Source organism: Symphalangus syndactylus, chromosome 8 (assembly GCF_028878055.3).
Source record: "Symphalangus syndactylus isolate Jambi chromosome 8, NHGRI_mSymSyn1-v2.1_pri, whole genome shotgun sequence".
Taxonomy (NCBI): domain Eukaryota; kingdom Metazoa; phylum Chordata; class Mammalia; order Primates; family Hylobatidae; genus Symphalangus; species Symphalangus syndactylus.
In genome coordinates this window covers 51914563-51926708 of record NC_072430.2, presented here as the reverse complement: position 1 = coordinate 51926708, position 12146 = coordinate 51914563, and positions in this window count along the sequence as shown.

The window sequence follows — 12146 nt, the reverse complement described above, 5'->3', positions numbered from 1 at the left end:
AAAGAAATGTTGGAGGAAGAAGAAACAGAGAAGCCAGAGGAAGATGAGATCAAATGTGTGGTGGATGAGTTAGCCCTAAAATGTGGAGGGACCCTTCTCTTTTGTGACAGGAAAGAAGTTGGACAGGCTTGGCACACCAGCAGAGAGGTGGAGGTATGGACTCGAAATTCCGGGGAAATTGTTATTTCTCTATGGGTTACGCATGGGAGAGCCAGAGGCACTTGTTCTCAACTTTCCCCAAACCTCTACTTCACAGGCAATTAGACATTTGATGCCCACCCCATCCCTAGCAATCTGACCCACTGGTTAGGTCAAAACTGAGGACTAAGGATTTGGCAGTCTCTGCCCTGGCCCTAACAGTTTGAAAGACTATTGTAGCACAAAGACTATTGTGCCTCAATGCCCCCTTTTGGGAAAGAAGAATCATAGAAAATCAGGGCAGGAAGTGAGCTCAAAAACATGTGGTTCACATCTCAAAAGTATACAGATGGGAGACGTTGTCACCATCACCGAGTCTCCAAGCATTCACCTTTCCTCCCAGCTGTTAATTTATGACTCTCTTGTGAAACTCTTCAGCATCTCTCCATTGTCCATGAAAAGAAGTCCTCAGTCTTTAGCTTGGGGTTCAAGGCCCTCCACCATTTGGCCTCACTTGACTGCAAGCCTCAGGTTCTACTTCCCTCTTACATATAAAACCTTTTCATCTGGGCTAATGTTCTTTCAAATGGGAGCACCTTTATCTATCTATCTATCTATCTATCTATCTATCTATCTATCTATCTAATCTATCTATCTATCTATCTATCTATCATCTTCCTACCTTTCTATATGTGTAGATAGGTAGATAGATAGATATGAAATTTATTATAAGGAATTGGCTTACATGATTATGGAGGTAGAGAAGCTCCAAGATCTGAGGTTGGCAAGCTCGAGGCCCAGGACAGCTAATGGTATATTTCCAATCTGAGCCTGAGTTCAAAAACAGGAGACTGTTGTGATTTCCTCACTTCAAGATAGTCAGCTTAAGAGAGCAAATTCTCTCTTACTCAGCCTTCTGTTCTCTTCAGGCCTTTAATAGATTGCATGAGGCCCACTCATACTGGGGACGGCAATCTGCTTTACTTATCTACCAATTCTCATGTTAATTTCATCCCACATCTCACACACGCACACACACACACACACACACGCACACACACACGCACACACACACACACACACACAATAATGTTTAACCAGATATCTGGGTACCTTGTAGCCCAGTGAAGTTGATACAAAATACTAGCCATCACAAGTCCACATCTCATCAACTTGGCACCTATATGTATCTCCTTAAACCATACTTAATCTCCAAATAAAGACACTAACAAGGCCGTAATTCCACCTAACCTGATACAGTTATCCTGCCTATAACCAAAACACACTAACCCCCTCCCCAGAAGAGGAGCTAAAGTCCTTTAGTGATATATACTTTCTCTTTGAAATCCTGTAACTTAAATACTATGGTATAAAATTAACTATATGTAAATACTATGATGTAAAGTCAATACTGTGTTTCTTTGTTGTTTTTTTTTAGATAGAGTCTCGCTCTGTTGCCCAGGCTGGAGTGCAGTGGCGTGATCTCAGCTCACTGCAACCTCCACCTCCTGGGTTCAAATGATTCTCCCACCTCAGCCTCCTGAGTAGTTGGGATTACGGGTACACACCACCACACCCAGCTAGTTTTTTTGTATTTTAGTAGAGATGGGTTTCACCATATTGGTCAGGCTTGTCTTGAACTCCTGACCTCAAGTGATCCACCTACCTTGGCCTCCCAAAGTGCTGGGATTACAGGCATAAGCCACAGCACCTGGCCAAGTCAATACATCTTATGTTATATGACAAGGGAATAAGAGAGAGAAGAAAACAAAGATATTTGCTTAGCGTATATGTGGATAGATTTATACACACACATATACACTCACAAACATATTAATAACAAAATAAAGAGGAAATGCTCATAACAATTACAGTCCTCTGGCCAGGCACGGTGGCTCACACCTGTAATCCCAGCACTTTGGGAGGTCGAGGCAGGCAGATCACCTGAGGTCAGGAGTTTGAGACCAGCCTGGCCAACATGGTGAAACCCCATCTCTAATAAAAATACAAAAATTACCCAGGTGCGGTGGTTCACACCTGTAATCCCAGTACTTTGGGACACTGAGGCAGATGGATCACCTCAGATCAGGAGTTCCAGACCAGCCTGACCAACATGGTGAAACTCCATCTCTACTAAAAATACACAAATTAGCCAGGCGTGGTGATTCATGCCTGTAATCCCAGCACTTTGGGAGGCTGAGGTGGGTGGATCACCTGAGGTCAGGAGTTTGAGACCAGCCTTGCCAGCATGGTGAAACCCCATCTCTTCTAAAAATACAAAAATTAGTGGGGCCTGGTGGTGCACGCCTGTAATCCTAGCTATTCGGGGGGCTGAGGCAGGAGAATCACTTGAACCCGGGAGGTGAAGTTTGCAGTGAGCTGAAATTCTGCCACTGTACTCCAACCTGGGCGACAGAGCAAGACTCCATCTCAAAATAAATAAATAAATAAATAAATAAATAAATAAATAAATAAAATATATAAATAAATTTTTAAAAATTACCGTCCTCATTTCTGTAACCAGTCACATAGTTGTAGCTTCTTTCACTATCCATTAGGTATTCCCTTTGCCTTCAGCAAGCACCTCAGATGGCATGGTTCTTTACCTTTGAAGTGACCCAAACCTTCATTCCTGAAGGGTCTGAGCCAATCATAGTCCTGCCCGGATTGGGTTGTTGTAGTTTTCCATTGACCTTAATCACAGGACATGTTTTAAGGGATCACTTGTGTTCCAGACAAACTCTTCCTTTTCTCCACTGTGGAGTAGCAGTCCAATTTCCCCTAGGTAGTCAGGATTAATTATGCCAGTCGGCACAGTAACTCCCTTCTTTGCCTGTTGATTCGGAGGCATAAGGAGTCCAAAGTGGCCAGGTGGCAGTCTTAACTTCCAGTTCAACAGAATCATTGTTGTGTCTCCTGGTGGAAACATTCCTCCCTTCAGAACTAAGACCACTAAGCCAGCAGAGCATAAGGTCACGAGAATAGGAAGCAAAAATTTGCTAGTGGGGTACTAGTGATAATAGTGGGTGTTTCTGCTCCTTGATTCCTGGAGCTGTGAATCTTGGCTATGGGAGGAAGAACATCATACACTGGACTCTGGTTCAGGGCATATGTACAGTCTTCTGGATAACCTTGCTGCAGACCTACAAAGTATTGCCGCTGAGCTGGCACTGTAACTGAGTCTTCAAAAGGCCATTCCATTGTACTATCAAACCAGCTGCTTCAGGATGATGTGGAACACAGTAAGATCAGTGAATTTCATGAGCATGGGCCCACTGCTGCACCTCTTTTGCTGTGAAGTGAGCTCCCTGATCGAAAGCAATGCTGTGTGTAATACTATGTGGAGGATAAGACATTCCGTAAGTCTGTGGATAGTAGTTTTGGCAGAAGCATTGCATGCAGGGAAGGCAAATCCATATTCAAAGTGTCTATTCCGATAAGAACAACATGCTGCCGTTTCCATAATGGAAGCCATCCAGTGTAATCAGCCTGCCTCCGTGTAGCTGTTTAGCTGGAAGAACAGTGGCATATCAGGGACTCAGTGTCGGTCTCTGATGCTGGCAAATTGAACACTCAGTGGTGGCTGTAGCCAAATCAGCCTTGGTAAGTGCAGTCCACGTTGTTGAGCCTATGCATAACCTTCATCTCTGCCACCATGGCCATTTTATTCATGAGCCCATTGGGCGATGATGGGATGATTGTGGAAAGAGGCTGACTGGTGTCCACAGAATTAGTCATCCTATCTATTTGATTATTAAAATCCTCCTCTGTGGCAGGGTGTAGCAGCTCACACCTGTAATTCCAGCATTTTGGGAGGTCAAGGTGGGTAGATTGCTTGAGGCCAGCAGTTTGAGTCCAGCTGGGAAACATGGTGAAACCCTGTCTCTACTGAAAATACAAAAAAAATTAGCTGGGTGTGGTGGTGTGTGCTGTCATCCCAGCTACTCAGGAGGCTGAGATGGGAGAATTACCTGAGCCTGGGGAAGTCGAGGCTGCAGTAAACCGAAATCATGCCACTGCACTCCAGCCTGGGCAATCGGAGTGAGACCCTGTCTCAGAAAAATAAATAAATAAAAGGGGCCGGGTTCAGTGGCTCATGCCCATAATTCCAGCACTTTGGAAGGCTGAGGCAGGCGGATCACCTGAGGTCAGGAGTTTGAGACCAGCCTGACCAACGTGGAGAAACCCTGTCTCTACTAAAAAAAAAAAAAAATACAAAATTAGCTGGGTGTGGTGGTTCATGCCTGTAGTCCCAGCTATTTGGGAGGCTGAGGCAGGACAATTGCTTGAACCCGGGAGGTGGAGGTTGCAGTGAGCTGAGACCGTGCCATTGCACTCCAGCCTGGGCAGCAAGAGCGAAACTCCATCTCAAAAATAAATAAATAAATAAATAAATGTAAAATCCTCCTCTGCTGAGGTCACTCTTTGATGAGCATTCACATGGGAAACAAATATCTTCACATGTTTTGCCCAGTCAGATAGGTCTATCCACATACTCTTCCCCCAATTTATTTGTCATCATGTTTGCAATTAGGTTCCTTAGAAGTCTGAGGCCATCCAGGAAACCATTGGCTACTATGAATCAGTATATAACCACATGTCTGGCCATTTCTCCTTCCACATAAATTGTGCAACCAAGTGCTCTTCCCAAAATTCTGTCGTAAGGACAGTGGTAAAGGGAATTCTTCCTAATGGAAGAGGGAGGAGATCGCTGCCCTGGCTGAGATGACTGCATACTCCAAGTGAACTGCACACTCCAAGAGGTGGAAGCAAAGAGGAGACGCAGGAGACTTCTAAGGTCTCTCTTATTGCCATTGAAGGCTGCAGATCCTGCTCCTTTGCCCCTGGGACCCTGGAGAGCCCCTGGCTTTTGGACCCCCAATGCAGGTGCCTGTTTTGCTCTGGGATGCTCCTGCCTGGGTTGTAGGGCTAGAGGTGGCCCACATGAGGCAGCAGCCTCCTGTGTCCCTGGTGCCCACTGAGCTTTGCTGGAGCAGTGGGAACTGAAGGATGATCATGTTGCAGACCCAACCAATGGTACTGGCCCGTGGCCTGTTCGGAACCGGGCAGCACAGCAGGAGGTGAGTGGCTGGTGAGGTCCACCTCTTGTCAAATCAGCTGTGGCATTAGATTCTCATAGGAGCATGAACCCTATTGTGAACTGTGTAGGCGAGGGATCTAAGTTGCGTGCTCCTTATGAGAGTCTAATGCCTGATGATCTGAGGTGGAACAGTTTCATCCTGAAACCATCCCTCCACCCCTACCTTTGTCCTTCCATGGAAAAATTGTCTTTCACAAAACTGGTCCCTGGTGCTAAAATGATTGGGGACCACTGCTTTAGGGATGTCCCAGAAGGGGGCTGTAATGCTGCAGCTCTCCACTTTTGGGTGGTGCCTGCATATTGTGCAGAACTATTACCAGGCCTGATCTCTTCTTCTGTGAACTGATCATTGGGTACTCCCAACAAGGTCGTAGGTGCAGGCTGGGGGAGAGGAGGCAATGAAGCAGAGGTAGGAGTTATGGGCATTTGGGCCACTTCCTCATGTAATTTACTTGTTCTTCAGGACTTGTTCGAGCCCGATCACTTATATACCATTTCCACTTGATGATGGAGTGCTGCTGTGCACATCCAACTTCATGGCTTAGTGGGTCAGATAGCACCCAGTTCATGATAGGCAGCTCAGGTCACATGGTAACTTGGTGGCCCATGGTCAAACATTCAGTTTCTACTGAGGCCCAGTAGCAGGCCAAGAGCTGTCTCAAAAGGAATGTAGTTGTCTGTGAATAATGGCAGGAACTTGCTCCAAAATCCTGAAGGCCTCCACTGCGATTCACCCACGAGGGCCTGCCAAAGGCTCCAGACAGATCCCTGTCTGTCACTGATACCTCAAGCACCACTGGATCCGCTGGGTCATATGGCCCAAGTGGCAGAGCAGCTTGCATAGCAGCCTGGACCTGTTACAGAGCCTTCTCCTTGTCTAGACTGCACTCAAAACCAGCAGCTTTTCAAGTCACTTGGTAAATGGGGCAGAGTTACACACCCAAATGAGGAACATGTTGCCTCCAAAATCCAAAGAGGCCTACTAGGCACTGTGCCTCTTTTTTGGTTGTAGGAGGGGCCAGATGCAACAAGGTATCCTTCACCTTAGAAGAGATATCTTGACATGCCCCATACCACTGGACCCCTAGAAGTCTCACTGAATGAAACCACATCTGAAATAAAACCACAACAGCAATAAAACTACATCTGGTACAGCAGCTGCAGTGGGAGTCATCACCTGGTTAAGTTTATAGTAATCCACTGTCATTCTCCATCTGTCTTTTGCACAGGCCAAATGGGCATGTGGAATAAGAATGTGGTGGGAAATGCCACCCCTGCCTCCTTGATGGTGGCCCTACTCTCTGCAGTCCTTCCAGGAATTAAGTATTGCTTTTGGCTTACTCTTTTCCTAGGTAGAGGCAGTTCTAGTGTCTTCCACTTGGCCTTTCCCACCAGAATAGCCCTTCCTCCACAGGGAACCAATGTGGGGATCTGCCCGCTGCTGAGTGTATCCATTTCAATTATGCGTTCTGGAACTGGAGAAATAACCACAGGATGGCTTTGGGGATCCACTGGAACCACCATGAGATGGACCTGGGAAAAAAAATCTTGAGCTGCATTCACATTAGTGATTCATAAACTGATAAGCGTGAGAGCCTTTCAGGTTATAAGAAAGGGATACTAGGGCCCAAAAGAGGGAATTCAACATAAATGAAGAAGGAACCTAACTCAGCCATGGGGTGAGAAGGTGTCTGTGAACTCACAGTGAGCAAGGCTGTATTTGGGAGGTGGAAGTACTTTGAAGTGTTCTTTGAGGTTGACTCTTTAGCTTCCCTTTACATCAACCGTGGTAATTCCATTGCCCTTGGCAGAGACTAGCTAAAGAATGGGCATGTACCCAATTCTGGCTAATGGTACATAAAGAAGATTCTACAGGAGACTGCCAGTAAAACCTTCCATGCTTCTTTTTTTTTGAGATGGAGTCTCGCTCTGTCACCCAGGCTGGAGTGCAGTGGTGCTATCTCAGCTCACTGCAAGCTCCACTTCCCAGGTTCATGCCATTCTCCTGCCTCAGCCTCCCGAGTAGCTGGGACTACAGGTGCCCACCACCATGCCCATTAATTTTTTGTATTTTTAGTAGAGACGGGGTTTCACCGTGTTAGCCAGGATGGTCTTGATCTCCTGACCTCGTGATCTGCCCGCCTTGGCCTCCCAAAGTGCTGGGATTATAGGCGTGAGCCACCGCGCCCAGCCAGGCTTCCATGCTTCTAAAAAACATGAAAGCTTTCTTTTTCTGCATGTTATTGTGTCTGGTGCAGACATCGTATGCCAGCTGAAAGAAAAAGCCAATGTCCTACGGAGAGAAAAGCAGGGAAATGAAGGCTGCTTGGCTCCTTGAGGACACCTTGAGCCACTCATTGTACCACACATGGAACCCACTACTTCTAGACTAACTATTATATGAGATAATACATTTCCTTACATGTTTGAATCTGTGTTTTCTATTGCTTATGGCTAAGGCATCCTAACCAACAGACAGTATGGGACAGATTTCCTGCATTAACTGGTAGGAGCTTAGAGGTAACAAGATTTGGGTACTAAGGAGGTGTTACTGGTATCTTCACAGGCTGGTGAGACCAGGACAAAGGGGTCATTCATTCTTCTCTGCATGTCAGGAGAGACGCTACAACCCAGATGAGCTAGGAAAATTGGATTTCTCTGTCTTTTGTTTGTATTTCTGTTGTTATTTATTTATTTATTGAGACAGAGTCTTGCTCTGTCACCCAGGCTGGAGTGCAATGTCACAAGCTCGGCTCACTGCAACCTCTGCCTCCCAGGTTCAAGAAATTCTTCTGCCTCTCCAGGCACAGTGGCTCACGCCTGTAATCCCAACACTTTCGGAGGTCAAGGTGGATGGATCACAAGGTCAAGATTTCGAGACCAGCCTGGCCAGTATGGTGAAACCCTGTCTTTACTAAAAATACAAGAAGATTAGCCGGCCATGGGGGCGCATGCCTGTAATCCCAGCTACTCGGGAGCCTGAGGCAGGAGAATGGCGTGAAGCCAGGAGCGGGAGGTTGCAGTGAGCCAAGATCGTGCCACTGCACTCCAGCCTGGGCGACAGAGCTATACTCTGTCTCAAAAAAAAAGAAATTCTCCTGCCTCACCCTCCTGAGTACCTGGGACTATATGTGCACCACCACACCCGGCTTATTTTTGTATTTTTAGTAGGGACAGTGTTTCGCCATGTTGGCCAGGCTGATCTCCAACTCCTGACCTCAGGTGATCCACCCACCTTGGCCTCCCAAAGTGCTGGGCTTACACGTGTGAGCCACTGCGCCTGGCTTCTGTTTTTTAAATTAAAATAAATCTAACCTTGAGCCCTCAGTCCTGTTCAGTGGGCAGATTATTAATCTGTCATTCTGGAAGTGCAACCTCTCCCCTGAAATATTGTGCCTACCTGGGCAAAAGTGTGGAGGCCTCCCAACCAGTCATCAGCCAGTAGTCTGCACTAAGTTCTCCTTTGATGCCTCACATCCCTTCCGGTTTGTTGATTTTGCTGTTGCTGAGTCATACATGGGGCCCAGGAAATCTTTGGTGAGACTGGAGACTCAATGCCCAAGGCCTAAAATTTCCCCGAGATCTGGATGTTTCCTGGGGCTCTGGAAAGGGCTCCATTCTCACAGTGAGAGAGGTTTTCTGTTTTGTTTTGGTTTTCTGTCTTTCTGGTCTCTGAGCACTCTCCTCTGTCTTTCCTCGTCTTTCAAGGCTCCCCTCTCCTTGTCCCCCTCCTGCCTATCTCCCTCTGGGTATCTGCAACACCTCATCAGGAGCCAGGGCTTTTACCCAAGGCATGAAGATCTGTTATCTTCAAACAGCTCTGCTTTTTGTCCTGCAAGGATTCGTAAGGCAAGAAAAACCAAAAAACCTGACTTGTAGTACCCGCTTGGGAAAAGATGGCAATGGAAAAACACAGTAAACAAATTAATATCTTAATTATCTTGTCACAGGTGCCTCAGCGGAGCACGGTGACAGAGGAGCACAATAGGAGGGCTGACTCCAGGCTGAGTGGCAGCCAGCCAGCCAATGAGAGTGGGACAGGGAGAAAGAAGGTGGGAGCTGAGCAGTGCTGGGGAAGCTTTCTTGCAAACTTGCAAAACCTGCCTGGCAGCCTGAGAGCCTTGTGACAGGGCTGCCTGTTTCCTATCTCAAGTCCTGAGGTGTCCTTAAACATACTTTTTCATTTCCAGAAGCCTTCTCGCTGTACCTTGTGGTCACACGTGGAGGGCTACGATACCTCCTCATCTCACCAGGGAGTGGGAAGGTTCAAATAAGATCATGTGGGAAAGATCTTTGAGTTGCTCTGCAGGAAGGAGGCACTGGCAGCCCACCCCAGCCTCCTCCATGGAGCTCACCCTCCATTCAGCCCTGGTGGTCCCCTGCAGCTTGTATCTGCCACAGCCCTGCATGTGGCGCTGGGAATCCTGGGCTTCTGGACTTGGCTCAGAGGTAAACAAGAACAGCAGATGTTCATGCAGCTTGGATTTAGATAGTATCTTCCCACCCAGAGCTGAAAAGACCTTTGAAATCATTGAGACCAACTCCCAACTCTTACAGTTAAGGGCCCAGAGGATAAGAGAAGCCAGGAGACTTGGCTAAGGTCACCTGAAGCTATAAGGAGGGGCAACCAAGGCTCCTTATCTCTCTCAGCCCTCCCTTATCACCCTGATCTCTGGGTGCTGCCCCTTGATCCTGGTTGCCTTGTGTGTTGCTTTTGAATGATTTACCTGTCCTTCTTGCCACCTGTGGGGCCAGCACGCCTTGCCCTTCCTGAAGATGCCCGCTGTCTCCTGGATGCTGGGCTGTCAGATGATTAACCCAAGGACAATGAAGGGTGTGCAGAGTCCCCAGACCTCAGATCTTGAGCTGGGCTCTTGCTCAGTTTTTCATCGGCATCCTGACAGCATTTGTTAAGGGGAATGGGACTGTGGGTTACTCAGAAGCCCTGGGCATTTTCCAGTTCACAGGCACCTTCTGAGCATGCTCATTTGTGACTTTATGACCAAAACATTTCAGCCTGGAGATAATCTTCAAGTAAACAAGTCTGGGGTCTTTTGTTTCCCATCGTTTTGATTGGTTTAATAACTAATCAATCATATATTCGGAGGCTGCCTTAAAATCCTCAACCATGCTGCAGGTCATTACATGTGTATAGCACTTTATAATTCAGAATACATTATTTCGTCAGCTTTATGAGATTCTTTGACCATACCCATTTCACAGGTATGAAAACTGTGAGTCAGCAAGGTTAGATGACCTGCCGTTTTAGAAGGAAGAATCAGAGCCACAACTGAGATGATACCCTGGATTCTAGTGCAGTGATCTTGTCCCTGGCCCTCCACTAGGTACAGGCTGGCTACATGGTCTTCAGTGGAGTGAGGCAGTGGAGATAGTGAAGGGAGCTGCCTACCATGGAAAAAGTGCCGATAAAACACTTGGGACTTGGCCAGGCGCAGTGGCTCACTCCTGTAATCTCAGCACTTTGGGAAGCCAAGGCAGGCCGATCACGAGGTCAGGAGATCAAGACCATCCTGGTCAACATAGTGAAAACCTGTCTCTAGTAAAATACAAAAAAAAAAAATAATAATAATAAGCCAGGCATGGTGGCATGCGCCTGTAGTTCCAAAGGCAGGGGAATCACTTGAACCGGGAGGCGGAGATTGCAGTGAGCCGAGATCGCGCCACTGCACTCTAGCCTGGCAACAGAGCGAGACTCCATCTCAAAAACAAAACAAAAAAAATACTTGGGACTTTGGAGGCAGACTGGGATATGATCTAGTTGAAAAGTACCAAAGCTACCCCAAAAGCAGCTCTGTTTACTCCGTGATCCCCACCTCCAAGTTTCTCATCCTTGACCTTGTTCCTGGTCACTCCTTTGACTACATGATTTGGACTCTCAGCCCAAACCGGGTTTTACTCCAGTCCATCCAGTTTCCATCCCCACGCCCATCTCAGATTGTCAGCTCCAGTCTCCTTCCAGACCCCAGGGCTTGCAGCTGCCCCTACTGACCTCACTGTTGCCAGTGAGGGGCGCGCCTGACTAGCTGCTGACCAAGCACTAGTGACCGTATTTAATTACTCTCTCGTGTTCAAGCATCTAAGAGCAGTTGTGAGAGAGCCAAGTACAAGAGGCACCAAGCGATCTCCACCCAAAGGCAAGTCCCCCAACTGCAAAAGGGCCTGTGGAAGCTAAAGCGTCAAAGTTCAGGATGATTAAGGTCAGAAAAGCCTAGGCCAAGGGCCTATGGCCAGAGGTGTATCACCTCCTGACCTCTGATGACTCCTTATGCGAGTTCGCCCTTCCATCGGCCAAGATCAGTGGCCCGCCAACTTGGATGGACAGAACATCACGGGAGAGGTATTAAAGTTACAAATGCCAGCCAGGCACAGTGGCTCATGCCTGTAATCCCAGCACTTTGGGAGGCTGAGGTGGGTGGATCACCTGAGGTAAGGAGTTCGAGACCAGCCTGGCCAATATGGTGAAACCCTGTCTCTACTAAAAATACAAAAAATTAGCTGGACATGGTGGCACATGTTTGTAATCCCAGCTACTCAGGAAGCTGAAGGCAGGAGAATGGCTTGAACCCAGGAGGTGGAAGTTGCAGTGAGCTGAGATTGTATCATTGCACTCCAGCCTGGGCAACAAGAGTGAAAGTGTCTCAAAAAATAAAATAAAAAATAAAGTTACAAATGCTTTTGCCCCCACCTAGACTTGCCGAAATAGACACTTCTGGTTGAAACCATCCCTATAAACTTTATAAAATTAATCAGGGAAGAAGGGAGGGGAGAACACAAGCCAATGAAATGAAATGAAAACAAGCCAAGCTTACAGCACACTCAGCGTTAGTCATTAGGTCAGCTTGCGCCTGACCTGCTTCCACACAGTTGTTTGCCTATTGTCTTAGAA